This window comes from Oncorhynchus masou, chromosome 12 (assembly GCF_036934945.1).
Source record: "Oncorhynchus masou masou isolate Uvic2021 chromosome 12, UVic_Omas_1.1, whole genome shotgun sequence".
NCBI lineage: Eukaryota > Metazoa > Chordata > Actinopteri > Salmoniformes > Salmonidae > Oncorhynchus > Oncorhynchus masou.
The window spans coordinates 50,126,745-50,153,392 of record NC_088223.1 but is presented as its reverse complement, the minus strand read 5'-3'; the positions used below and the strand labels follow the sequence as shown (position 1 = coordinate 50,153,392).

Sequence of the window (26,648 nt, the reverse complement as noted above, 5' to 3'; positions counted from 1 at the left end):
AAAAACATTCCAATACATAAAAGGCTTCAAAGCACAGCGTATGCTTTCATGTGGGCAGATAGAGCTCTCATTAAATGAACCAGACGTTCTGAAAAGTGCAGCTCAAAAATGAACAGTGGGTGCAGCTAGCCTGTATTCAAACACAGTGTTCCCATCCATACAAGATGTCTACCTACCCACAATTAAAACAAACAATTTACAGTACGCAGTCAAACACTTAACTATAACATGAATCCCGTAACTGTTTCTCCAGTATACTTTCCATCTGTGCGTTATGCACAATCTAAACCCTTCCAGATGGTGTCAATCAACAGTTCAGGTGACCGCTATACTGTAGATATCTACCAAAAGTACATATGGACAGATACATATACACTACCTACACAGCCCACCTAAAATGGATCCATTGGATACATACTGAGAGTGGGAAATATCAACTTCATGGCAGAAGATTCAGCAGCATTAGTCAATACAGTCTGTACAGTAGTAACCAGAGCATGCTATCCCACTCCAGCTTTATATCTGAAAAACTCTGTTGCCAAGCAGGAGCTCATTAACAGGCCTGTTAATCAGTTTTACCGTTATGACAGATCTATCCTAAACTGACTGAAGGTTCGCCGAGACTGCTGTATGTCAGGATCTGACGGAAGAGAAGACAACCCTAGAGCGACGGGGAGAGAGAAAGAGAGAGAGTGTTTGTGTGTGTGCAGAGGTCTGTGAACACATCCACCTTACAAGTGCTATTGGAAGGTGAGAGTGGTCACTGAGTTGTTTGCTAGCTGTGCTGCCTCTCCTCGCCTGGTCGATGGTGGTCATGCGGTGGCCAGATGGCAGAGGATGTGAATGAAACAATGTTCATGTACTTGCCACCAGGTTTAGTGCCCAGCTGCAATGGCAGCAGCAGCAAGAGGAGACACACGTTTCCAGGCTGACGTTCAGCAATAACTTCAGTCATTCCAAAATCCCCTTTTGAAAATGTGTGTACCAAAATATTGCTGATAACAACTTGTTCGCTACCTCAGCAATAAGTAAAACAAAACACATTTCTGGGTGCATCAACTGTCCTTTGCCCAGATCCTGTGATACAATAGAATGTTTATTAACCCCCTTCACTTTGCCTTGTAAAGCCAGTGTTAGATGAATTTAGTTCTTATGCATTCATTAACTAATTAAATTAAAATACTCAGTCTGTACCCAGAGTTTCTAAGGTTCTGGGGGAAATGAAACAGATGGAGACCAGTCAAAAATAGCCGGTGACGTTTATTCTCGAGAACTCGGCCCATCATTTCATGTACATTTGGTTTATGTACCTCTCATATCCTCATAAATGTCCCTCCTCCTCTCAGACAATGACAAAGCTGCTTTTCAATTCCATTCCAACACATACATATTGCTAATCGTATGCTACCACTTGTTACACAATCTACTGTAAGCCCAACGGTTTATCCCCGCCTAAACTTTCTTCCTGTTATCGGTTTCACAGTGGTCATAATTTGTCTGTCACAATTTGTCTGTCACAATTTGTCTGTCACAATTTGTCTGTCACAATTTTGTCTGTCACAATTTGTCTGTCACAATTTTGTCTGTCACAATTTGTCTGTCACAATTTGTCTGTCACAATGTGTCTTTTAACACTTCCTCTTTGCCTATGTCGAAACATTCTTTATCAGGCAGGATAGAATTCTATTAGTTATAATTCTACGTTAAATGTATACAATATTTAGTCATTATTGATAAAAATCCTTCAACAGCTAGATACCAGGCTGGTAAACATTGGAAGACTTTCCTCAACACTAGTTATTTGTTGTCCGGATGTTTCTCTGGGTTTTGTCTGCTTAGCCACGTCATCTTATAATGTCATAGCCCTCTTACAGGTCTCATTTCCAGGACCAGCCAGGTAAATTGTAAACAGATTGACCTCGTACGGTTATTTAGAAGAAGAATCCTATCACACGTTGTGCTTCGAAATCATGCAGCACAACGTGACCATGTGCAACCAGCCATTTTCATCTTTAGCCATTCCGAGCACACTGTTGTCATGGTGATTTCAGTTTCAATAAGTTGTAGTCCTCTTTGGTCAATTGTTTCTGTGATGCAAAGGCAGCGGGGGGACTTGGGTTAGGGCTTTCGGGGATGAGACTGGTAGTGTTTAGAACCAGGACCATCTTCTACATGTTAGCCTCATCCTCTTCTCTCCCCATCTGAATGAGGAGGTAGAGGGCTCAACCAGGCCTCAGTCTGTCTGTCCTCAGTGTCTGAACCTCCAACATGGCATCTACTGTCACAGCCATAATTGTAGCCGTCAGTAAAGATAAGATGAGATAAAGCAAGGCGCTAAATGGCGAGGAACAGGAGAGAGACTTAAACATGCTAAAAACGTGTTCGAAACCCTGTGGCAATGTCATACCCTGAGAGAAAAGCGTATTCTACCATCGTAGTTAGATACAGGATTCTGCCTCTGTAAACATGAAAGCTGTGGCACCACTCACTTTAAGGGAGCATAATTACTGCAATATTGTATTACAATGGTCTAACAGTATGATCAATAACACTGACCTTGTAGTTCTATGTCCAGATTTGTTAGCCTACGTCGTAGTACAATTTTATAGCTTCAGTGGATAATTACAGAATGTACCAGGCTGCCACAGAATGTATTAAACTGCTAACGGATGGAAAACTGAAATGAAAGTGAGACTGGAGACAGGGGCTGGGGAAGCTGAATTTTAATCAGAGGATAAACCCAAAACACAATTTCGTCTGGTGATTTTCACAGCTCAACAATTCTCTCTGCCGCTGTTAGACTTGGCTGCTATGCTACTCCTACATTACCAGCGAGTTTTTCACTGGAGGCATTATGGGTCTTATTTACTGTTGCAATAATTAAATACAGGAACCTATGCACCCCCACAATATTTCCACAGAGTGCCAATTGAGTTCTATTTTAAGGCAGTGCAGGGGGGCGGGATGGGGCGGGGGATGGGGGGTACTCCACACCTCTTCTCTTGGCTGACCCACTTAATAGATGCGTCAAAGCCAAAAAACACAGCATCAGCTGAAACGAGTCTCACCCCCAGCAGCCCCGACAGGTCCTTTGTGAAATTTACACACAGACGCACACACTCGTGATCACACGCGCACATCACACACACACCACTATATGCACACACACATACCCACACCTATATGCAGGCAAGACCAATCATGCCTGCGGATATCGCTCAAATCCTCTAACACAAAGGTACACACTTATAGTCAAACACTGCAATCACTCCACATGGATAGGTCTCCCTCCCCATCGTTCTGTCATCTTTTATTATAACCAATATATTGAGGAATTGGACAGCTGAGTTATGACTTATTTGGTACGGACTGGCTTCTTCCTCCCTATGAGAGCCCATTCAGCCAGTGAGACTCTTGAAAAGCCACTTGAACAGATTCCTCTCTGGTGCTTCCACATACCGTTAGGGACACAATGTTAGTTTATGTTCCCTTACCTTTTAAAGTGTTCTAGTCGAGATGATTCAACATTCCACCGTGATATGTGTCTAGTTTGTAGTTCTTCACTTTAGACAAAACCCTCTCTACAGCGCTCGCCATTAGTGCTACATCAATTCTGAAAGTCGAGCCAGAATCTCAGTTTAAGTCAGAGCAACAAGCTACATAAATAATAATTGTTTGGCATCTATTTTTTTGGAATAGAACAACTTTGCGAAGGAAAAACGTTGTATATATCGCACACGTGACTGTATGTACAGAGTGGAAAATATTGAGATTTGATCAGGCTTCTATCTCATCAACAAACAAACACAAATGTTTTGTGTGTGCCACTCAGACACCTAAATAATCTAGTATGATGTCAGAGGGATGTGCAAGGAATACATTTTTAAAGGCATCCTTTTGTCTGCCGCTGAAGTAGGTCACATCTTAAGCAGGTTTTTCCTTTTAACATATGAGTTATGCTTCTAATCTGTGGTCTAACTACTGTTCCAAATGAAACCTTCTATCAAATGGAGTCTTGTACGTCATTTAGGTCCATCGTATTGTAACACCAATACGTTGACTTTTTATAGCATAACTTCACCATTCAAATGCAGTTTGGCAATCTACTGCCAATTGAAAAGTGTTTCAGTCAGCCCGAAATGTTTGTTTAAGATGTAGACCTATGGCACAGGCAAAATGTCCGTTCAACACGTTTCAGAATGAGCTGGAAGCCCTGAAACCCATTTCTGTTTTTTCCGACGTTTCCTTAAGGCTGAGAAGGAGTGAAAATCGTTAACACTACTTCCTGTCATCTCTGCACGCACATGCCCCTTATGGAGGAGGCATGGATGTCACTGCCAGGAATCCCCATGTGTGTGGCTCAGCTCAATGATTTAGGAATGCTTGAAAGGTTTGCTGTTTTTAATGCGGGCCCATTTGCAAGACACTCTCACGTGATGCATGTATGTGTGTGCGTGCATGGTGATGCCTGCTCGGTGGTTTGTCTCATTGACAATAATAATACGATGAACAATTTCAATCATTTCTCAATTAAACCTTCTGGATGCAGAGGAGCAGAACTCAATCAATACATTTTCTGTACATCTCAAATATTGATGCGTTTTTTAAATAATGTATTTTTGATTCATTAGGAACTGAGCTGTGAAATGGAAGATTATTATTCAACCTGTCAAGGCCACAGGCATATCGTCACATGTCAGGAATGAATGAGTAGTGGCACTGGGACTAAGCTGCTCAATATAGCACACACAGCTCTTACATACATACTCTACTGCATACTGTATGTCTTTATCTCAACCCACAGTGCGTCCATGGCTACTAGCCAGTGAGGAAATGGAAAAGAGCCTCGAAAAGGTCTCTTTCTCCAGTGAGCCCTGGATCACATTGCTGCTCCTGGGGTCGGTCTCTCCGTTCATTTCAGAACAGGCTCACCTGACCCACATGTGATAGTGTTTCTTCTACTGGAGAGCACTGGCAGCAGGTGTTCCTCTCCTCTTCTCTTCATCTTCTTCTTCATCTCACTTTAATCTAAGACATGGATGGGCAACTCTTCTTTTTTGTCATTTTTTTGGGTACACATTCAAGAGTCTGAACTTACTGTTGAGAGTTTAAGTAGTAAAATACACAAGATGCGATTTCGAAATTTGGTTGTGCATCAGCAGTCACTCCATTAGTCCATGTCAGCAATTTTTAGGGGAATTGGTAGATTAGTCTAGTGGCCAGCTATCTGAAATTGCAGTAAGCATGGTCGAATTTGGTTGATCATCAAATCAAATTTTATTTGTCACATGCGCCGAATACAAACAGATGTAGACCTTACAGTGAAATGCTTACTTACGAGCCCTTAACCAACAATGCAGTTTTAACAAAAATATGTGTCAAATAAAAAATAAAAGTAACACATAATTAAAGAGCAACAGTAAAATAACAGTAGCGAGGCTGTATACAAGGGGTACCGGTACAGAGTCAATGTGCGGGGGCACTGGTTAGTCAAGGTAATTGAGGTAATATGTACATGTAGGTAGAGTTAAAGTGGCTATGCATAGATAATAAACAGAGAGTAGCAGCAGCGTAAAAGGGGGGAGGCATGCAAATAGTCTGGAAAGCCATTTGATGAGCTGGAATCTTTTGGCTTATGGAGGTAGAAGCTGTTAAGAGACTTGGCACTCCGGTACCGCTTGCAGTCTATGACTAGGGTGGCTGGAGTCTTTGACAATGTTTAGTGCCTTCCTCTGACACCGCCTGGTATAGAGATCCTGGATGGCAGCAAGCTTGGCCCCAGTGATGTACTGAGCTGTACGCACTACCCTCTGTAGTGCCTTGCAGTCGGAGGCCGAGCAATTGCCATACCAGGCAGTGATGCAACCAGTCAGGATGCTCTCGATGGTGCAGCTGTAGAACATTTTGAGGATCTGAGGACCCATGCCAAATATTTTCAGTCTCCTGAGGGGGAATAGTCTTTGTCGTGCCCTCTTCACAACTGTCTTGGTGTGTTTGGACCATGGTTGTGAGTTGGTGAGGTGAGGGAGTGGTTGTTATCCTGGCACCACATGACCAGGTCCCTGACCTCCTTCCTATAGGCTGTCTCATCGTTGTCGGTGATCAGGCCTACCACTGTTGTGTCATCGGCAAACTTAATGAGGGTGTTGGAGTTGTGCCTGCTCATGCAGTCATAAGTGAACAGGGGGTACAGGAGGGGACTGAGCACGCACCTCTGAGGATTTTTTGAGGATCAGTGTGACGGATGTCCTAGGGGCGTCCCGTAAGGTAGTCCAGGATCCAGTTGCAGAGGGTGGTATTTAGTCCCAGGGTCCTTAGCTTTATGATGAGCTTTGTGGGCACAATGGTATTGAGCGCTGTGCTGTAGTCAATGAATAGCATTCTCACATAGGTGTTCCTTTTGTCCAGATGGGAAAGAGCAATGTGGAGTGCAATAGAGATGGCATCATCTGTGGATCTGTGGATCATCTGTTGCTCTCTCTGTGTTAGCCGTCACGAACACAGAGAGGTTGCTGCCTACATACAGACTTTAAATCATTGGCCACTTTAATAAATGGATCGCGAGTCACTTTAATAATGCCACTTTAATAATGTTTATATATCTTGCATTACTCATCTCATATATACTGTATTTTATACCATCTATTGCATCTTGCCTATGCTGCTCGGTCATCGCTCATCCATATATTTGTAAGTATATATTCTTATTCCATCCCTTTACTTAGATTGGTGTGTATTAGGTAGTTGTTGTGGAATTCTTAGATTACTGTTAGATATTACTGCTATGTCGGAACTAGAAGCACAAGCATTTCACTACACTCACAATGACATCTACAAAGGTGCCAGGTGCACAGTGTTTCCTCCGACACATTGGTGTGGCTGGCTTCCGGGTTGGATGCACGCTGTTTTAAGAAGCAGTGTGGCTTGGTTGGGTTGTGTTTCGGAGGACCCATGGCTTTCAACCTTCGTCTCTCCCGAGCCCGTACGGGAGTTGTAGCGATGAGACAAAATAGTAATTACTAACAATTTAATTCAAAACATTTTAAAAAGACTAAGGTCGCTAAAGACGCGAGTGCTACGGTCGGTGGTCATTTAGGCAGGTTACCTTAGTGTTCTTGGGCACAGGGACTACGGTGGTCTGCTTGAAACGTGTTGGTATTACAGACTCCATTAGGGACAGGTTGAAAATGTCAGTGAAGACACTTGCCAGTTGGTCAGCGTATGCTCGGAGTACACATCCTGGTAATCCGTCTGTTTAAAGGTCTTACTCGCATCGGCTATGGAGAGCGTGATCACACAGTCGTCCGGAACACCTGATGCTCTCATGCATGTTTCACTGTTGCTTGCCTCGAAGCAAGCATAGAAGTCATTTAGCTCATCTGGTAGGCTTGTGCCACTGGTCAGCTTGTGGCTGTGCTACTCTTTGTAGTCTGTAATAATTTGCAAGCCCTGCCACATCCGACGAGCGTCAGAGCCGGTGTGGTACGATTCAATCTTAGTCCTGTATTGACGCTTTGCCTGTTTGAAGCTTCATCGGAGGTTATAGCAGGTTAGAGTCACGCTCCTTGAAAGCGGCAGCTCTACCCTTTAGCTCAGTGTGGATGTTGCCTGTTATCCATGGCTTCTGGTTGGGGTATGTACATACGGTCACTGTGGGGACGACGTCATCAATGCACTTATTGATGAAGCCAGTGACTGATTTGATGTACTCCTCAATGCCATCGAAAGAATCCCGGAACATTTTCCATTCTATTCTAGCAAAACAGTCCTGCAGCTTAGCATCTGCTTCATCTGACCACTTTTTATTGACCGAGTCACTGGTGCTTCCTGCTTTAGTGTTTGCTTGTAAGCAGGAATCAGAAGGATAGAATTATGGTCAGATTTGCCAAATGGAGGGTGATGGAGAGCTTTGTACGTGTCTCTGTGTGTGAAGTATAGGTGATCTAGAGTTTTTTTCACCCTCTGGTTGCACATTTAACATTCTGGTAGAAATTAGGTGGAACAGATTTAAGTTTCCCTGCATTAAAGTCCCTGGACACTAGAAGCGCCGCCTCTGGATGAGCGCTTTCCTGTTTGCTTATGGCCTTATACAGCTCATTGAGTGCGGTCTTAGTGCCAGCATCGGTTTGTGGTGGTAAATGGACAGCAACAAAGAATAAAGATTAAAACTATCTTGGGAAATAGTGTGGTCGACAGCTTATCAGGAGATACTCTGCCTCAGGCGAGCAAAACCTCAAGACTTCATTCGATTTTGGTGCAACAGCTGTTGTTTACAAATATATATAGATATAATATACACCACTTGTCTTACCAAATGCCAATACAGCGTAAAACCAGCCGGCTGTATGTAATTCATGTCGTCGTTCAGACATTTACAGTTTTTAATGTCCCGTTGGTAGGATATACGTGACCGTAGTTTGTCTATTGTATTATCCAATGATTGTACATTGGCTAATAGGACCGATGGTAAAGCCAGATTACCCACTCACCGTCGGATTCTTACAAGGCACCCGACCTTCGTCCCCGATATCTCTGTCTCTTTCTCCTGCGAATGACGGGGATGAGGGCCCTATCGGGTGTCTGAAGTAAACCCTTCACGTCCGACTCGTTAAAGAACAATTTTTCGTCCAGTACGAGGTGAGTTATTGCTGTACTGATATCTAGAAGCTCTTTTCGGTCATAAGAGACAGTGGCAGAAACGTTATGTACAAAATAAGTTACAAGTAAACGCAAAGAAATATACACACAATATAATTGCAGGAAACTTACTTTAAAATGGCAACATGTTCTCTACACCCCATGGTGTAATGTAATGTGCAAAATTGCAGGGTGTATGGATGTGGGTATGCAGATGAGTTCCATTTTTTTTACGGCCACCACCCCCATCAAAGTTGCCCATCCCTGATCTAAGACAAAACCACGACCCAGAATGAGGTTAGATCATTGAAAGTACTCACGTGAAACTGCACATCATTCAACCACCACTACAGCTCATATTGGAAAAATGTACAACCTGAATGCAATTTTCTTATTACTCACCATATTCGTTGTGTGATATATTCTCGTTTACAAGTAGCATGCAAGTCATTTCACATTTCACACTTTTTTTTTAACCCATCAACCCAACCAATTCTCCAACCCATGCAGGGTTACAAAACCTAGAATATAGGCAAGACCATCATGCCCTTCCTTCCTAAGAGAGGTCATCGTCACCCCTGCCCACTGTGACTTAATGGGTGAGCCCGGTGTGCCATGTGAGCTGTGGTTGTCACTGTTTCATCACATGCAGTACTGGCAACAAGTTATCCGGTTCCAGGAGAGCAGGTGTTCAGTGTGCTGCCATCCAAAAACTGCTCTGCCTGGGAGACTGGTTGCCAGATCATTCCCCTCATCTCCTCTCTTATCTCATGTGAGGCCCACCGGCGCCAGGACGACAGGGGGCACAGACCTGCCAACCTCCGGTGCCCTGGAGGCGGAATAATCACTCATACCTGAGATATGACTTGTCAACCTTCTGATAAAGCTAATTAAGACCGTAGAAAATATTTGGATGACATGATAACCAGGTTATGTTCGGTCAACAGTGGATGAACTGAGATTAGCTTGCTGTTAGAGATGTGAAGTTGATTGTGCGTATGAGACTCATTAAGGGATTCATAGCTTGACATTGGTATGCAGTGGGATTCATAGCAAACTCCCATACCTTTACATACATTGTCCATCTCAGGTTATATGAATATATTTCTATGCCAGATTATATTTTTTCTCAGTTCCACCTTACAGGGAAGTGGGAGATCAAGTTACAATAATATGACAGATGTTCTGATTAGTTACAGAAACCCCCCAAAATGCAACGTGTTAACTCCCTGGGCAGGGCAAGGCATACTACTGCAGCATACTGCAATCCGGTGGTCTTGTGTTTACAGTTCCGCTGGCATGTTTAGACATGGTGGCACCTCAACCACTCTACAATATTGGCAGGTTTACACAATCTAATGCACAATCGCATCAGTGACAGCTCAACTCACGACCTCTCGTGGTAGTGGTACAGCAGGTGTGGTGCAAGGTCTGTGCGATAGTGTTCAAACAGGACAATATCAGCACCATCCAAATCACACAAGTGCATTCAAACAATTCTGTGAGGTTTGTGTAATTATAGGCGGTGTCTGTTTTAGTGTTCATCCTCCGCTGTGATGAAAACTGACAGTGTGGCATAACTTAGGGGAATAATGTTTCGCTATGACATGTAGTTTCTGCCGAGAGAATAATAGGTTGTGTTAGGGAATGAGCTGTCACAGTCATGTACTTGGCAAGAAAATAGGCATCTGAAATTTGGCATGAGTGGTACTGAAGAACAATCTCAGTAAAGATAGCAAGGTCTGCTGGGAACAACAACAACAACAACAAAAAACAAGATTCTGAAAGTGATGGAACACTCTCTAACACCCTATCTCCTTAATAATGTCTCCCCCTTCTCCTTCTCTCTCAATTTCCTCTCCCTTTCCCCTCAGTCTCTTACTAATGCTTTTGTTTGTCTCCATTTGTCCCTCAGCTGGGACCACATATATCTTTGGGAGAGGAGGGGCCCTCATCACGTACACCTGGGCCCCCAACGAGCGGCCGAGCACCAGAGCAGACCGGCTAGCTGTGGGCTTCAGTACTCAGCAGAAAGACGCCATCTTGGTCCGAGTGGAGAGCACCAGTGGACTGGGAGACTACCTGCAGCTACACATAGTGAGAACGGGATGGGGGGGGGGGGCTAAGAGCACTGTCTGTAGTACTGTGGGGTTAGGGTAGAGGATGAGGGTCCCCTTTTTTATGAAGAGGGATGGGTAACCGGCGACCGCGGACCGCATCAATTTCCAAAAACGGAATAATGTTGTTGTTTTTGTTGTTTTTTTATGTGTGAACTCAGTCGGGGTCTCAACTGACTGTTGAGATTTAGAATAGTAGAATGTACAGATGCGATTTCAAAATGTGTTTGTGCATCAACAGTTTTGACTGTCACTGACAGTCAATCAATTAGCCCATGTCAGCTAACATTTTTTTTACCCCTATTGATTTTGTTAGTGACTCTCACTCAGATATCATATATTAAAACATTTATATCCACCCTATGGCAAAATGTGTAGAATTGCAGGAAATGTGTTTTAAAACTGCAACATTTTCTCTGCTCCCCATGATAAAATGTGTAGAATTGCAGAAAATGTGTTTTAAAACTGCAACTTTTTCTCTGCGCCCCATGATAAAATGTGTAGAATTGCAGAAAATGAACTCTAAAACAATTTCTTCTCTCCACTCAAATTTCACTTAGTGCCCCCAAAAGGTTAGGACCGGCTCTGTCTGTGTGGGGTATAGATGTGGGTACACAGAGCAGCGAGCCAATGTGTCCCCTCATGAGTTCTGATTTTGTGTGGCTCTCATCTCCATCAAAGTGTCCCATCCATGGTTTTGAGCCAAGGCTTGGAATGAGCTGATATCCTGAGGTTCACTGTGTAGAAACAGAATCCTGAAAATGCTCTTGCTGGAGATTTGGAGGACTAATTTATCCGCTTAGAAAGACTGTGTTAATTGATCAAATGTGTGTCCATTTCCATAGACGAAGACATATGGCACCTATTTCTCATGATATCTATGATTTGTGCCAGAAAAGTATTTACCATGCATCTGGATTGGCAGAGGAGAAATAACACCGGTGTTTGCTCATTAAAACAGCAGAGGGCAGAGATTGTAACGGCAGTACGTCACGCTGTGAAATGCTCTGGCTCATTAGACTATTTCGTCTAAATGAATTATTCATTCCATTTGAACCATTTGACTTTCACAGTGCACATTTGCAATGTCACCCTATCTGTTCAACACTAGGATACCAGATGCTTGGCAAAACAATAGCTAAGTGTGTGCTATTTTCTAAAGAAGCCTTTAAGTCAGGTGTAATATGTCCCTGTTTGAGTCCGAGCCCAAACATAGCTGGTTCCCCAGGGGTACTGCGTGTTTGTTTCTACAACACCTCTGTTTACAGTTATACTGTTGATTTTAGAGTCAACGCCAGCATTGTCACTGTAGACTATGAACAGTGTGTGTTAAGGACTCTGCGGTAGATTTAATGAAATTCAGACCATTTGCAACAGCATTTGTATAGATCCTTTTTTGGCTTATTGCCTTGTATTGTTTATTTGTTACCTATAAAGAGACAGAGATGGTGTGAGCTTGAGAGAGATCGTAAACTCCCTCATAGATTACATTCCCAGGTTATTCAACAAAACGTCATAGCTTCATTCTGAGGAAGAAGGGAATCATGTCAAATAATGATTAGTGCTCGATCAAAGGCTGTGTCTAATATAGCATGATGGCCTCCATAACAATTTAGCCTCTCATCATTGTTGTCCCTCATGGAGAGGGATTCTGCCGTAACTAAATTACCAACAACAACATCTAATCCAATTGGTCATGAATGTGATAGTGTTCAGGAGGTGCAGGAGCAGCACTGTGTTGAGCTATAAGCTATTGGCTTCAAGTTATCCCCCTCTCAGAGAGAGAGAGCACTGGATGATAGGATGAATGCAAGTACAGAATATATGATATGCAGCATGTCTCGTATTTCCTCCAGTACTTAACTTGCTGCAGTTTCGGCGCCACAGGCGGGTTTCCCCATTGTAAGCCATTAGTCACACAGCCACAGAGTCTAGGGTTGGACCCACAAGGGTCTGCAGGCAGGAGCTGCTGACTGATGGAGGGCTGCGTGTGTGTGTGTGTGTGTGTGTGTGTGTGTGTGTGTGTGTGTGTGTGTGTGTGTGTGTGTGTGTGTGTGTGTGTGTGTGTGTGTGTGTGTGTGTGTGTGTGCGTGCGTGCGTGCGTGCGCGCGCGCGCGTGTGTGTGCGTGCGTGTGTGTGTGTGTGTGGCGGGTGTGTGTGGCGGGTGTGTGTGCCAGTGGTGCTGTCTGAGTGGAGGGCCTTGTCTGAGTGTGTGTGAGGAGTGTATTGATTATTCCCAGCGAAGGGTTGGGTGATTAATTTGCTGACATACAGTAGGCCGTGGTTAGTCACAGAGCAAAGAGTTGCCACCTGGTATCCCCTTGGCTGATGACGCAGCAGTTGGGCTCAGAGCCCTCTCTGTCAGGATGAGCATGATGAATGAAAGGAGTTTGATGGCCATTTGGGTGTGATTGGAACTTCCTACTGAAAAGCTGCATATTACACTTTCCAAGTTACAGTATTTCCTTCTTAACATTTTTCGTGACATCACAAAATAACAAAGAAAATGACATAGGTGTTCTATAGATCACCTCTGACCATTCCCCACATTCAATGTTAGTGTCAAGGCTCAGGAGATACCCAGATGCAGACTGTTTCGAAGTAACAAAAGTGTAGTACTCGAACAGGGGGGGCAGGCAAATGACAGGTCAAGGGCAGGCCGAGGTCAGTAATCCAGGGTGGCATGGCAAGGTGCGGAATGACAGGCAGGCTCAGGCTCAGGGCAGGCAGAATGGTCAAAACCGGGAAAGCTAGAAATCAGGAACTAGAGACAGACAGGAGCACGGGAAGAAACGCTGGTATGCTTGACGAAACAAAACTAACTGGCAACAGAGAACGCATGTATAATTACACTGGGGATAATGGGAAAGATAGGCGACACCTGGACGGGGTGGAGACGTGCACAAAGACAGGTGAAACAGATCAGGGTGTGACAGTTAGACATATTGTTCCAGTATTCACTTTTGAAAGTGTTAGAGATTCGTCAGGAAAATTATCTTGGAAACAAAGGACATTCCTTTGCTGAATATTGGATAGGGAGACCTGAATCTTCTCCCCTTGATTTATGACAGGACATGAGTTGTTAATCCCATCTAGTCCCCCCCCCCACTGCCCGTGAGAGAGGGTCTGAGTGAGGTTATTCATTGCAAACCTGATCCGACCTATTTGGATTCTTGTGGACAGTCATGACAGTCCCCCTCTGGTGGGTTCAATCTTGGAAGGATTCTGTAACTCATCCACAAGAATGACCACGGGATGTCCTGGTTTGTGAATCATCGTGACAGTCTCTCTCTGGTGGTTTAACCTGGTAAGATTTCACAAGCTGCAGACCCCAACAAGAATGGCCACGGGATGTCCTGGTTGTCGATCGTCGTTCCAGACCCGTCGTCCGGTTGTCCAGGCTGGTGGATCTGGGAATTAACTTAGACAGACATTAATAACGCACAACACTTATGCAATACATCATTATATTTCTTCCCCAAATGAGCACCGTTGTTGCCCTAAGTAATGGTTGTATGGGAACTTGTTTGTGGCGGTATCACTTCTTAAGTGTCAAAGAAAAGAATAAAAACACAAACCAAAAAATATACAAAATATAGTTACCACACCTTAATCATCTAATTGGACTCTATTCTATACAGTTCTACGGTGTTGGCAAATTACTCTATCATGCCATTTTGTTAAATGTCATATCTAGGGCGATCCTACTTAGCAGTGTGTTTTTTAGGTAACTATCCTAAGTTGCTAACTACATGACAAGGCTACAGCTGTAAGGCACTAGCTTCGGACAGTCTACAGGGGGGACCTATGAACCTCTGGTGAGAAACAGTTGATTAATGTATTTCAGCAATTCCAGCAAAGGCAGGACTTCCGTCAACCAATTAGTGGGATTTTCCGCTGTAAACACAGGATAATGACTTTTCTCTGTTAGCTTAGCTTCTAATGCAAATCTAGCCGTTACTAAGCGCGAGAGACAGAGTGATAATAACCAAACAAATATATCTTCCCAAATTTCCTTAATCGGCTGACCCGTATGTCTTAGCTCTGGAAATTAATAATTCACCCTACACAATCTGAACCTTTGTCAGGTATACAACACCGGAGTCAATCTCTCCCTGCTAACTGGGTTGCATGTGCAGGAAGCACACACCACTCAATGACAATCCTGCCTACTGCTCTTTTGGGTATAACATAAATTGCTACACAGTTCCTGTAGACTGAATTCAACAGTAGGGCCTAATTTTGTCTTATATGCAGCACATGGGGCACGAATATGTCATGAATTGACTTTAACATCAATCTGAAGACCTGTTATTTATCTAATTACCTAACTATGTTGACCAATTAAATGAGTCATGTAACAATTAACCATTAGCATCTGGGGCACCACGGGAGCGGTTCTTTAAAGAGTTACCATCTCCTGAATTAAACTCTAAAATGTCTTTACCTATCTATAAACAGTCAATTTATTAATCTTAACCTCGTATCATATCAGCGGTCTGAACAGTCGTAACCTCCTTTTATCTTCAAAAAAACAGAGCTTTGCTTATTATTCAGTACTACACAAATGAGTTAAATGTTTTATTTACTAGCTAAAATAATAAACCTACACACTTAATACGTTAAAAACAGGATCCTAGCAGAATGACAACAACGTTGCTTGTTACAAAAGACATGGAGAGGGAGTGACATGGAGAGGGAGTGAGAGAAGGGGACATAGTCATTTAACATTGGTACTCTCAAGGGTTCCAACAAGTCTTCTACTGTTGTTCTTCTCTGTAGTAATCCGGTGACTTGTCGTGTAGTCAGAACTACAGAGTTTATTTTCCTTCCCTTTCCTTCTTAAAGATGCTTATTTGAAGATAGGCTAGCCAAGCGTGTTGATGGTTCCCAGTGGGGTGATGAGAGTAGCATAATACAATTGTTTGAGCAGAGTAGTATAATGGTCCTCCTTAACTTCTTGACGCTACCCATCCCTTTAGCGGGATAATTGTCATCAACAACCGCTGAATTGCATAGTGCCACATTCAAATAATATTACTAAAAATATTTATATTAATTAAATCACAAGTGCAATATAGCAAAACACAGCTGAGCCTATTGTTAATCCACCTGTCGTGTCAGATTTTGAAAATATGCTTTACAGCGAAAGCAATCCAAGCGTTTGTGTAAGTTTATCGATCGCTCAACAAAACATTATGAACACCTAGCATCAAGTAGCTTGGTCACGAAAATCAGAAAAGCAATCAAATTAATTGTTTACCTTTGATCTTCGGATTATCCAAAATACCTCCGTTTGTTTGGCGCGTTATGTTCAGAAATCCACAGGAAAGAGCGGTCACGAAAGCGCAGACAAATTCCAAATAGTATCCGTAATGTCCACAGAAACATGTCAAACGTTTTTTATAATCAATCCTCAGGTTGTTTTTCAAATATATAATCGATAATATATCAACTGTCTTTTGCAGTAGGAGAGGGAAAGGCAATGGCTGCCCAAACTCTGTTGCGCCAACAAAACGCTGCTGGCACCCGGCCATACAATGACGCGATGTTATCTTTCTCGCTCATTTTTCAAAATAAAAGCCTGAAACTATGTCTAAAGACTGTTGACACCTTGAGGAAGCGATAGGAAAGGGAATCTGGTTGATATCTCTTGAAATGGAGCAAAGGCAGGCTATGGAACATGGAGAATTCAAAATAGAAGCCACTTCCTGGTTTGATTTTCCTCAGGGAGGTAAGTTCAAACCACTTTAAACTTGCAGCTGCAGCTTGACGTTTTTCTGGTCTGCTATGTTAATTTCTTTACTCATCATGTACACAGTTTGTTAGAACTGGACAGTCATGACAACATATTAGGTAGACCTGATGTATCCATAATACTGTTGCATGGAGAGAGAAAAAACATATGTTGTGCTATTGAAAATCCACCTAGTGTGTAATGGAGCTGTTTAGCCCTTAGGGAGCAGGGGAGTCGGGATAGAGATAAATGTTGGGATTATTGGAGATAGTGACATGTGAAAACAACCCCTCTTTGCCAAGAGATTTGTGGAACAACAAGTTAAATGTCAAGCTAAAGGATCATTTGATTTGATCAGTTGAGGACCGACAAAAAAAAAGCTTGGTTTACGAGAAAGTGAAGAGCTGGAACCCTTCCTAGAGTAAATTATCTGAACCCAACTGACTGCTAGATTATTACTCAATTGAAATTAGCCTTCCCCAGCTGTGACCCATTATGGTACTTAGTTAGCATGGAGTGCTAAAGGCTAGTGATTTGGGATTGTTGGAAGGTTATGTCCATTCGCTGTTGTAGCCATCGAATTTACATATTTGTATGTTGATTATTTAGTTTAGCAGCTTGTTGCAAAGGTGTTGCTTAACTTAATTATCCAACAGGGCTGTTTAGCACCTGAGAGATGGAGAGCCCTGGAGTTGGGGCATTAAGTGTCATGCACACAAGTTGGTCCACCATGTTGCACTAATCTTGGCCAGCTGCCCACCTTCCCCACGCCCAGTGGTGTAAGGTAACTAGTACTACTTAAGTAGTTTTCTGAGGTATCTGTACTTTACTATTTATATTTTTTTGACAGATTTTACTTTTGCTCCACTCCATTCTTAAATAAAATATATAATTTTTTCCTCCAAACATTTACTTGAGTCATTTTCTATTAAGGTATCTTTACTTCTACTAAAGTATGACAGCTAACTACTTTATCCACCACTGCCCACACCTCAATGAGCCTGGCCTCTCTACACCAGCCAGCACGCTCTGCGCTCGCTCTCTCTGTCATCTGCCCTGTCTATGGTGCTGAATGGGCTACACTGGCAGAGTCGTGTTAGCACTGTCCATGGTGCTGAATGGGCTACACTGGCCGAGTCGCATTAGCACTGTCCATGCTGCTGAATGGACGCGTTCCTGTCCGAATAGATCCCGTCATTGTAAGATCTGGCAGAAGTCTGCAATGTAGTCGGGCAGGAACTCAACCATAGACTGGCTGAGCCCTATGAGTGCTGTCCTTGGGGCTGAAAGTAACACTATTGTTGTTACAGAATCTTAGCTGTGTATCTCTTGGCTCTTTTTGAGTTGTCAGTTGTAGGGGCAGAAGGTAGCTTAGAGGTTAGAGCATTGGGCCAGTAACCGAAAGGTCACGAGCTCGAATTCCTGAGCCTTAAGGTGAAAAATCTGTCTATGTGCCCTCGAGCACTTAAGCATAATTTGCTCCAGGGGCATTGTACTACTATAGCTGACCCAATAGTAAGTACATAGCATACACCAGATAGGTGCAGTGAACATACACTGGATGAGTGTATGAAATGGTGCAGTGAAATGCACCGGATAAGTGCATTTCACTGCACCTATCCTGTGTGTGTCAGACATGTTTATTCTATGTGGTCAACAACATTTCCCTGATAAGAGGATTAGTAGAAATTCATACAGCCCTCATGGCCCAGTGCGAGTTCCAACCATTCAATAGCTTGTTAGTGAGGCAGATTGGTGAATGCAGGGTGCTGCTCCAACACTGAGCCTCCTGCCCACATCCGAGTGTTTGTGCTACTGTGTCTGTGACTGGTGAGCAGCTGCCAAAGGCAGTGTTCCTCCTATGGGAAATCAGCTTTTTATCAGTGTGTTGCCCTGGGACAGATGTGACATGATTAAAAGCAGAGGGAGGATCTATGACAAGGCGGTGCGAGGTGTAATAATTGACAACCACACCTGTTCCTGAAAGAGGGGACTCCAGCCATGTGGGAAGGCTTACTCTTTGAATCTATTACAAGTTGTGGGATGTTCAAATGATTGAATGTTTAGAGGGTAGTGCTTACGGCCTAGTACATCACTGGGGCCAAGCTTTCTGCCATCCAGGACCTCTATACCAGGCGGTGTCAGAGGAAGGCCCTAAAAATAGTCAAATACTCTAGCCACCCTAGTCATAGACTGTTGTCTCTGCTACTGCACAGCAAGTGGTACCAGAGTGCCAAGTCTAGGTCCAAAAGACTTCTTAACAGCTTCTACCCCCAAGCCATAACACTGAACAGCTAATCAAATGGCTACCCAGACTATTTGCATTTTTTGGGACATCATGATGCCCAAATCATGCATTGTGCAGAAAAGTGCAGAAATATTGTGTTGCTTTCTGCCATGTTAAACAAGATATACTGAAAAGATACAAATACACACGGTTGCTGTTTTATTTCTGCTCTTTTGTAATGGACATGATACAGTATGTCTTTGTTTTTGGTAGCTGGCTTTAAAGTGCACCCTGCATGCCCTCATGTCGTCAGGGATAATGAAAACAAGATAGAATTTGAAAATCGATGTAGGTCTTTACACGTGGAAGGTGGAAATAGCCACGCCCTGAACCATGTGCAGCTATTCCTTCTATCATATATCAATATCACCGATCTCAGATACCTCAGTATTTTTTATTTACATGGGCATCTATTTCCTGGTTCACAGTGCACAGATGCAGTCTCTTTAGAGTGGGGGATAGAGAGGGATGAGGAGAAAAGGGAGAGAAAAAAATGACTGCTGTGATGTTCCCTGCAGTCCCATCACAGCAGCCCTGATGTCATGTGTGGTTCAGGTTGGAGCAGGTTGTAATAGGACAGGGCCTTGGGGTGACCTGGCAGAAAGGCACTATATGGGGTGGCATCCGACCGTCGCATGGATCTTTGTCTCACAGCGAGATCTCAGCAGGGACCTTGTAACCGAGTCACGATTCATTCATTGGTCTCCATCTCCTATATTCATTGGAAAGAATAACAACATCTGTGACCCACCGTCTCATGTTCCGACATTTGAAATGGTGTTTTGTACATTGGATAAAAGCATGGACTCAGAGCTTCCAAATTGCATAGCATACACTGTAGTTGCAGGAAACATGGGGAAGTAATGCCACTTTAAAAGTTTATGAACGTATAATCCCATTTAGGAGATAAAGGAATGCTAACATTGTGCCATTTTCACACTTACTCTACATTAATCCTTGGGAAACATATTCGGAAAATGAATACTTTCACCAAATTGCCTAAATTGTTTCTCTGAACATTTATCTCAGAAAGTGACCCCATTAGGCAAACCATTTACAGTATTACATTGCATATTGTTGTATACTAAAGATAACCTTTCGCATTGAACAGCTACAGTGCTGTTCTTTATTGGCTCATTCACACCCTCTGAAGCCTTAGACCCACCCATCTCTTAAAGAATTCACATTGGAACACGTGAATGTGGCCATGTGATAAAGCAGTGAGGTAGAGCTTTAAAAAAAAACAAAGAAAAGGTTTCAACAATAAAATACTTCATGAACTTAAGTGCTAAAGGTAGTAGCCTACAATTAGAAACAAACTAAAACCATATCTAGACCCTATATCATAAGATCATTTGAGTAACTTTTGGTTCAGGTCAGCCAGGTCATGTTCAGGTTGTTGTGTCTTTACTCTCATTAAACTGAAGACTTAGTTTTTATCAAAGATTCTCTGTAATTAGTTACTCGATTAAACTGAATAATCATGTAACTGTAATTAACTAGGAAGTTGGGGCACCAAGGAAAGTATTCAGATTACAAACTTATAATTTCCCAATATAACCTTTCAGATATTTTCATATCTGATCAATAGTCTTCTTATTAATGATTTATTTACTTTACCTCACGTTAGTCTCATTCCAAACGTCATAAATTGTTGGTTATCTGCACGAACCCAGTCTTCACTATGAGTCATCCATACATCAATTGTCTTAAATCACATATTTATTACAAACTAAGTAATTCACAGAAATGCATAAACAAACAGTAAATATGTGGTTACATGAAATGATAGAATGTGCCCTAGTGGGCTGAACCGGCATGGAGGCTTGTTTGACAAAAGTTTTTTTTTTTTTACCAAGAAGTCACCACAGAGTTAATTATAACAATTAAAATGCTAATCCTTTACACATGAACGCTCACTCATTCGGGAACAATAGTTTGAACAATAGTTCAAAGTGACATTCGTTATAAAATGGATGTTTCGGCGGTTGTCGTTCTTGGCGTTCAATGATACCGAATTCCTAGCTGCAGACTAGTAAGTAGTATCAAAGACTAGTTCTTATTCTGTCGGTATCGATAGTTTAGGAGTTTAACCACGTGGTATGGTTAAAAGATTCTACAACCTTTGTCCTCCCATAATGGTGATAATTTCTCAAAGTTGGGTTTTATTCGGAATGGCAGAAGAGGGCTGTCGGAGGATGTCTGACCCTAACTGGGCTCAGGGGCAGTCCTCTGATTTAGTTAAAATCAAAAGGGAATTGTATTTTTCTTCATTAAACAGTCCACAATCATATTACCCAATTATACAAACAGTATCATACTCACTCATTCATCTTATACAACAATTAGATGTAAACCTCATATCTGAGGCTATTATATGAACAGCGTTATGGTAATGTGGCCACACCGTCTCTCTTGAGCTTCCCAAGTTGTAACAAACGGACCAGTTCGTAGCTGGATTCTTCACCGATCTTTTGTACTTTCTCCGGAGCATGAAATGTGTTCATCCCTCGAGTTCTGTAAGGTGGAAGCAATTCCTTTGTGCTCCATGAAAATTTCACTCTCTATACTGTGTGACCATGAGGCAAGGTTTTCCTTAGGAATTTACGACTTCACTCTGCCCACAGCAGTCTGGTTGTAGAAGCAGAGAGCAGGGGATGGTGTTCTCTGTACTCAGAGGGCAACGTCATGTCAAGGTCATGTGCCTGAAAGCGTATTTCTGTCCTACTCTTCGGAGCAAGACATGTTATGTCCATAGCCTTTTCATTGCAAAAGTCCTGATCTTCTTAAAAATATATGTTCGCTTTGTCCAGTCCGGGGGATGCTTTCACATCTCTGGAAGGAAGTCAACATTGCACAGCAGCTGACCTGGTTCCATCTGAGGGGAAGCTCCTTGGCCACAACAACACAAGGCTCCAGACAATTCAAACTGTAAAAGAGGAAAGCAGAGAAAAAAATAGACAAGACATTAAAACCTTGCATACCAGCAATAACATTCATTGACCCCCAAGTCCAGGCAATAAGTAAAAGTACAAAGATAAAATACCCGAAGTGTTGCTTGTTCACCATTCGTCATCTCCTTGTACTGATGACGGAGAGCAGGTTTATGCTGAAAGGCAAATTCCAGAAAAATATGATAAAACATGAATTAATTCATGTCCTATAGTTGTTATTGCTTGGTGACTGCTACAGCTGTACTAAAATGCCCTGCACACACTTAACCTGATTCCATCCCAACAATATCAGTGCAGACACAAGATAACTAGCTAGATTTAGCATTTTAACATTTAACATTTCTCTTCGTAATTACCGGCCGGCTAGATAAAAAAAATATAAAAAAATTAAAATCTATATTACAATAGCTAGCTAGCTTTTTAGTTATCATATCATCATTGGATGTGTCCCTATAACCTAACATGAGGGTTTGATTAGCTTGCTAATCGATTAGCATTCGCACCACAGTGGCTATTTTCGGTAGCTAGCTAGTTAAATATGACAAACTGGCAAACATGAAAAATATTATCGTTATGCATGCCTTTGCACATCAGCAATCAACATTAACAGCAGAATGCACCTGGATTCGTCCCGCAACAAGCCATCTGTAAACAATGGCACGTTGCGGGACTAAGCAAGCAAGCAAGCTTTGACCTGCGACCTGTACGCTCTCGTTGGCTGTCCCTCGCTTCATACTCGTCGCCAAACACACTGGCTCCAGGTCATCTACAAGTCTTTGCTAGGTAAAGCCCTGCCTTATCTCAGCTCACTGGTCACCATAGCAGCACCCACCCGTAGCACGCACTCCAGCAGGTATATCTCACTGGTCACCCCCAAAGCCAATTCCTCCTTTGGCCGCCTTTCCTTCCAGTTCTCTCCTGCCAATGACTGGAACGAACTGCAAAAATCACTGAAGCTGGAGACACATATCTCCCTCACTAGCTTTAAGCACCAGCTGTCAGAGCAGCTCACATAGCCCATCTGTAAATAGCCCATCCAACTACCTCATCCCCATACTGTATTTATTTATTTGTCTTGCTCCTTTGCACCCCAGTATCTCTACTTGCACATTCATCTTCCGCATGTCTACCATTCCAGTGTTTAATTGCTATATTGTAATTACTTTGCCACCATGGCCTATTTATTGCCTTACCTCCCTTATCTTACCTCATTTGCACACACTGTATATACACCTTTTCTACTGTAGTATTGACTGTATTGTCGTGTCGTTGGCTATGCCAGATTAAGTGATATGACATGCTATTCTATAAAATAATTTGTCCGTAATTAATATCACCTGATTGAGCTAATCATGTAAATGTAATTAACTAGAGTCGGGCATGGGTTGTGATGACTGTGACCGTGGGTTGTCCTGGTTGTGGACCATCGTTGTGGTCCCCATCTGGTGGTTGACCCGGGTAGGGTTTCTGCGAATGAAGTCCGCTCCATGGTTGGACAGCAGATGTCCAGTTTGTGATCGCTGTTGCAGTCCCCCCCCCCCCCCATCATTACATTTCCTTCCAAATGAGCGGCATTGTGGCACTAACTGATGGTTGTATGGGGAAGTTGTTTATGGCTCTATCACTTTCTATGTGCCGAAGAAAATGAAACAAAATGAATGAAAGCATAAACAAAACAAAATACAGTTACGCTCCCTTAATCATCGAATTGGACTGTATTCTATCTACGTCCATGGTCTTGGCAAAATGACCCTATCATGGCATTGTCTAATGTCATATCTAGGGCTTTCCTAATTTGTGGGGTGTTGTTTAGGGTACTATCCTAAGTTGATAACTATATGAAGTCTACAGCTGTAAGGCACTAGTTTTGGGCAGTCTACAGGGACGACTTATGGACTTCTGAGAAGAAAACTGGTGAAAACTATAGCTGCCCAAAATAAATGTTCAACTTTACTAAGGCTGGTATTTTGCTCGGACCCTTAAGCGATCCTAGCATAAATCCTAATTGGATGTTCCGTTGTGCATGTGCGTTTATGCTTACGCAAGCACATATATCAAGGGAAGGAAACCAAGTATCCTGGCAGATTACCACTTGTTCAGATTGAGTCTGACGTAGTCAGGTTACTTTCAGGTCAATGTCTGGAGGTCAGTCAGAATTGGTGTTGAGGGAGTCTGTAGTAGTTTTACTACCAGTCACTGTCTTCCACTATTGTAGTGGAGGTAGGATTGAAGAAGTATACTTCATAGCCATGTTATCCAACGTCATGACAGTATGTTTGTTTATTCCATGTGTAACTCTGTGTTGTTGTATGGGTCGAACTGCTTTGCTTTATCTTGGCCAGGTCGCAGTTGTAAATGAGATCTTGTTCTCAACTAGCTTACCTGGTTAAATAAAGGTGAAAAAAAAAAAAAAAAAAACACAGACAGAAGGGGTAACCCAGACATGTCACAGGGGCTATAAAGCTGAAGCATTTCTCACCACCAAATATGGTAGTGAGAGGAAGTCCAGTCGTGGGTAGTAGGACAGGATGGAACTACAGTAGGTCAATTTGGGCCGACATTCTGCTAATTTTGTCATCGAGGAAACATCTGATCTCAAAACATTTCTCTGTTCCCAAAACTAAAAACTGTTACGAACACAGTGCTTTTTATAGACTTGATACTTTGCCACAGTTGTTTTTAAATTGCGTAGTTTAGAAGGAGTGCAAGGTCGAACTAAGTTTGTCCACTTCACAGAGGAGTTATGTTCGCTTACCAAGCTGCGCCTTGGTCTCCTCTTTATGACGACCGTGACACTATGCTTCATTTCTTCCCACTGTAAACGACACAGATGAACTATATTGGGTTAGTTAGAAATATATTTGCTATAATGGTACCTGTATGGAACTGTGTAGCTAGCTAGCTAGCTAGCTATATAGCTAACAATCGCTAGCAATGAAATTACTTTTTGATACAGTTGAGACAATAACGTATGTGCATGTAGCTATTTTAGCATTTTAACTGTAGATGCTTACCGATGTATGGATTATGATCATTCATAGCAGACTGAAACACTTTCAAAAATAATCCTTCCCACGCTTCTACCACTCCAGACTGCTTTCGTTACAGAAGATAGAGCTGTGTCAATACCAGTAGCTCTATTCAAGACACCACTGGTATTGAAAGCTGTATCTACACTTTGCATGTTGTCCATGATGAAAATATTAGTAAATCCAATGGGCCTTTTCAAATATCCGTGGTAGCAAAGTGCAGGATGAGCCATTTGACAGAGAAGCCTTGAGTGACAGAATGGGCTCTCTTTCTCGTGAATGTCCCAGTCCCCTCATTATCTCAACCAATCATGGCTAGGCAAGATTCTGTATTTTCTCTGTGTCTAAATAGTTGAGAATTCACATTTTATTTATATTTACAGATGACATCTGAGTTTGTTATTAAGGCACATGTAAGTTCACATGTTCAAGAAGGCATTTCTGAAATCCCAAAAATGTATTTAGACTTTTTAAAATGTTTTTTTTTTTTACGTTCAAATGCCTACTGGGAGGTAGTGAAATGCGATATACACCCAGTTTTCTGTAAAGGCTCACATTTTAGACATGCCTCCCCTTCAGGCTCACACTATGATTGCTCTACTTTATCCTTTTGAAACTGGGCCAAATGTTACTACAATCAGGATATGGGCCATCTGTGCTGTGTGTGCCATGGAGCAGAAGAGTAGCTGCAGGTAGGAACATGAAACTGCACCCAGACAGAGTGGTTGGTCGGTGGGTCTTTATGTTCCAGACGGTGGGCAGCCAGAGGCCTGGGAAATGCCCCCACAAGCGCCAATGTCGTTGTCACAACAGCAGGGTGGAAGGCTAACAATGGCCTCTCCTGACAGAACCTGCCAGACCATGTTAATGCCCAAACACAGTGTTTGGGGAAAAATACCCTGGAAGGCTTGGACTTTATTTACCAGAACAGGGAAAGATGCTGCCCTAAGTTGGCTGTCAAACAGGTGTTGGAGAGCACGTTGACTTTGTGGTGCTATTGAGTCAGCAGAGCGACTCAATATGTTTACGGACATATTCAATTACTCCCGATCCCAGCCTGCTGTCTCCACATGCTTCAAGATGGCCAACATTGTTCCTTTACCCAAGAAGGCAAAGATAACTGAACAAAATGACTACCGCCCGGTAGCACTCACTTCTGTCATCATGAAGTGCTTTGAGAGACGAGTCAAGGACCATATCACCTCCACCTTACTGGCCACCCTAGACCCACTTTAATTTGCATACTGCCCTAGAAGGTCCGCAGACAATGCAATCGCCATCACACTGTTCACTGCCCTATCCCATTTGGACAAGAGGAATACCTATGTAAGAATGATGTTCATTGACTACAGCTCAGCATTCAACACCATAGTACCCTCCAAGCTCATCGTCAAGCCGGAGGCCTTGGGCCTCAACCCGGCCCTGTGCAATTGGGTCCTGGACTTTGTGACGGGCCACCCCCAGGTGGTGAAGGTAGGAAACAACATCTCCACCTCAACACTGGGGCCCCACTGTGTTCTCAGCCCACTCCTGTACTCCCTGTTCACCCACGACTGCATGGCCATGCACGCCTCCAACTCAATCATCAAGTTTGCAGACGACACAACAGTAGTGGGCTTGATTACAAACAACGACGAGACAGCCTACAGGGAGGAGGTAAGGGCACTCGGAGTGTGGTGTCAGGAAAACAACCTCTCACTCAGCGTCAACAAAACAAAGGAGATGATCGTGGACTTCAGGAAACAGCAGAGGGAGCACCCCCCTACCCACATTGATGGGACAACAGTGGAGAAAGTGGAAAGTTTTAAGTTCCTCAGCGTACACATCAACGACAAACTGAAATGGTCCACACACACAGACAGCGACAGCGCCTCTTCAACCTCAGGA

At 42.9% G+C, this 26,648-nt stretch overlaps 1 pseudogene; it reads left to right on the top strand.

Annotated features, from left to right (window-relative positions):
• LOC135550299 (neurexin-2-like) overlaps positions 1 to 26,648 on the top strand; it is a 249,410-nt pseudogene that overhangs the window by 196,818 nt on the left and 25,944 nt on the right.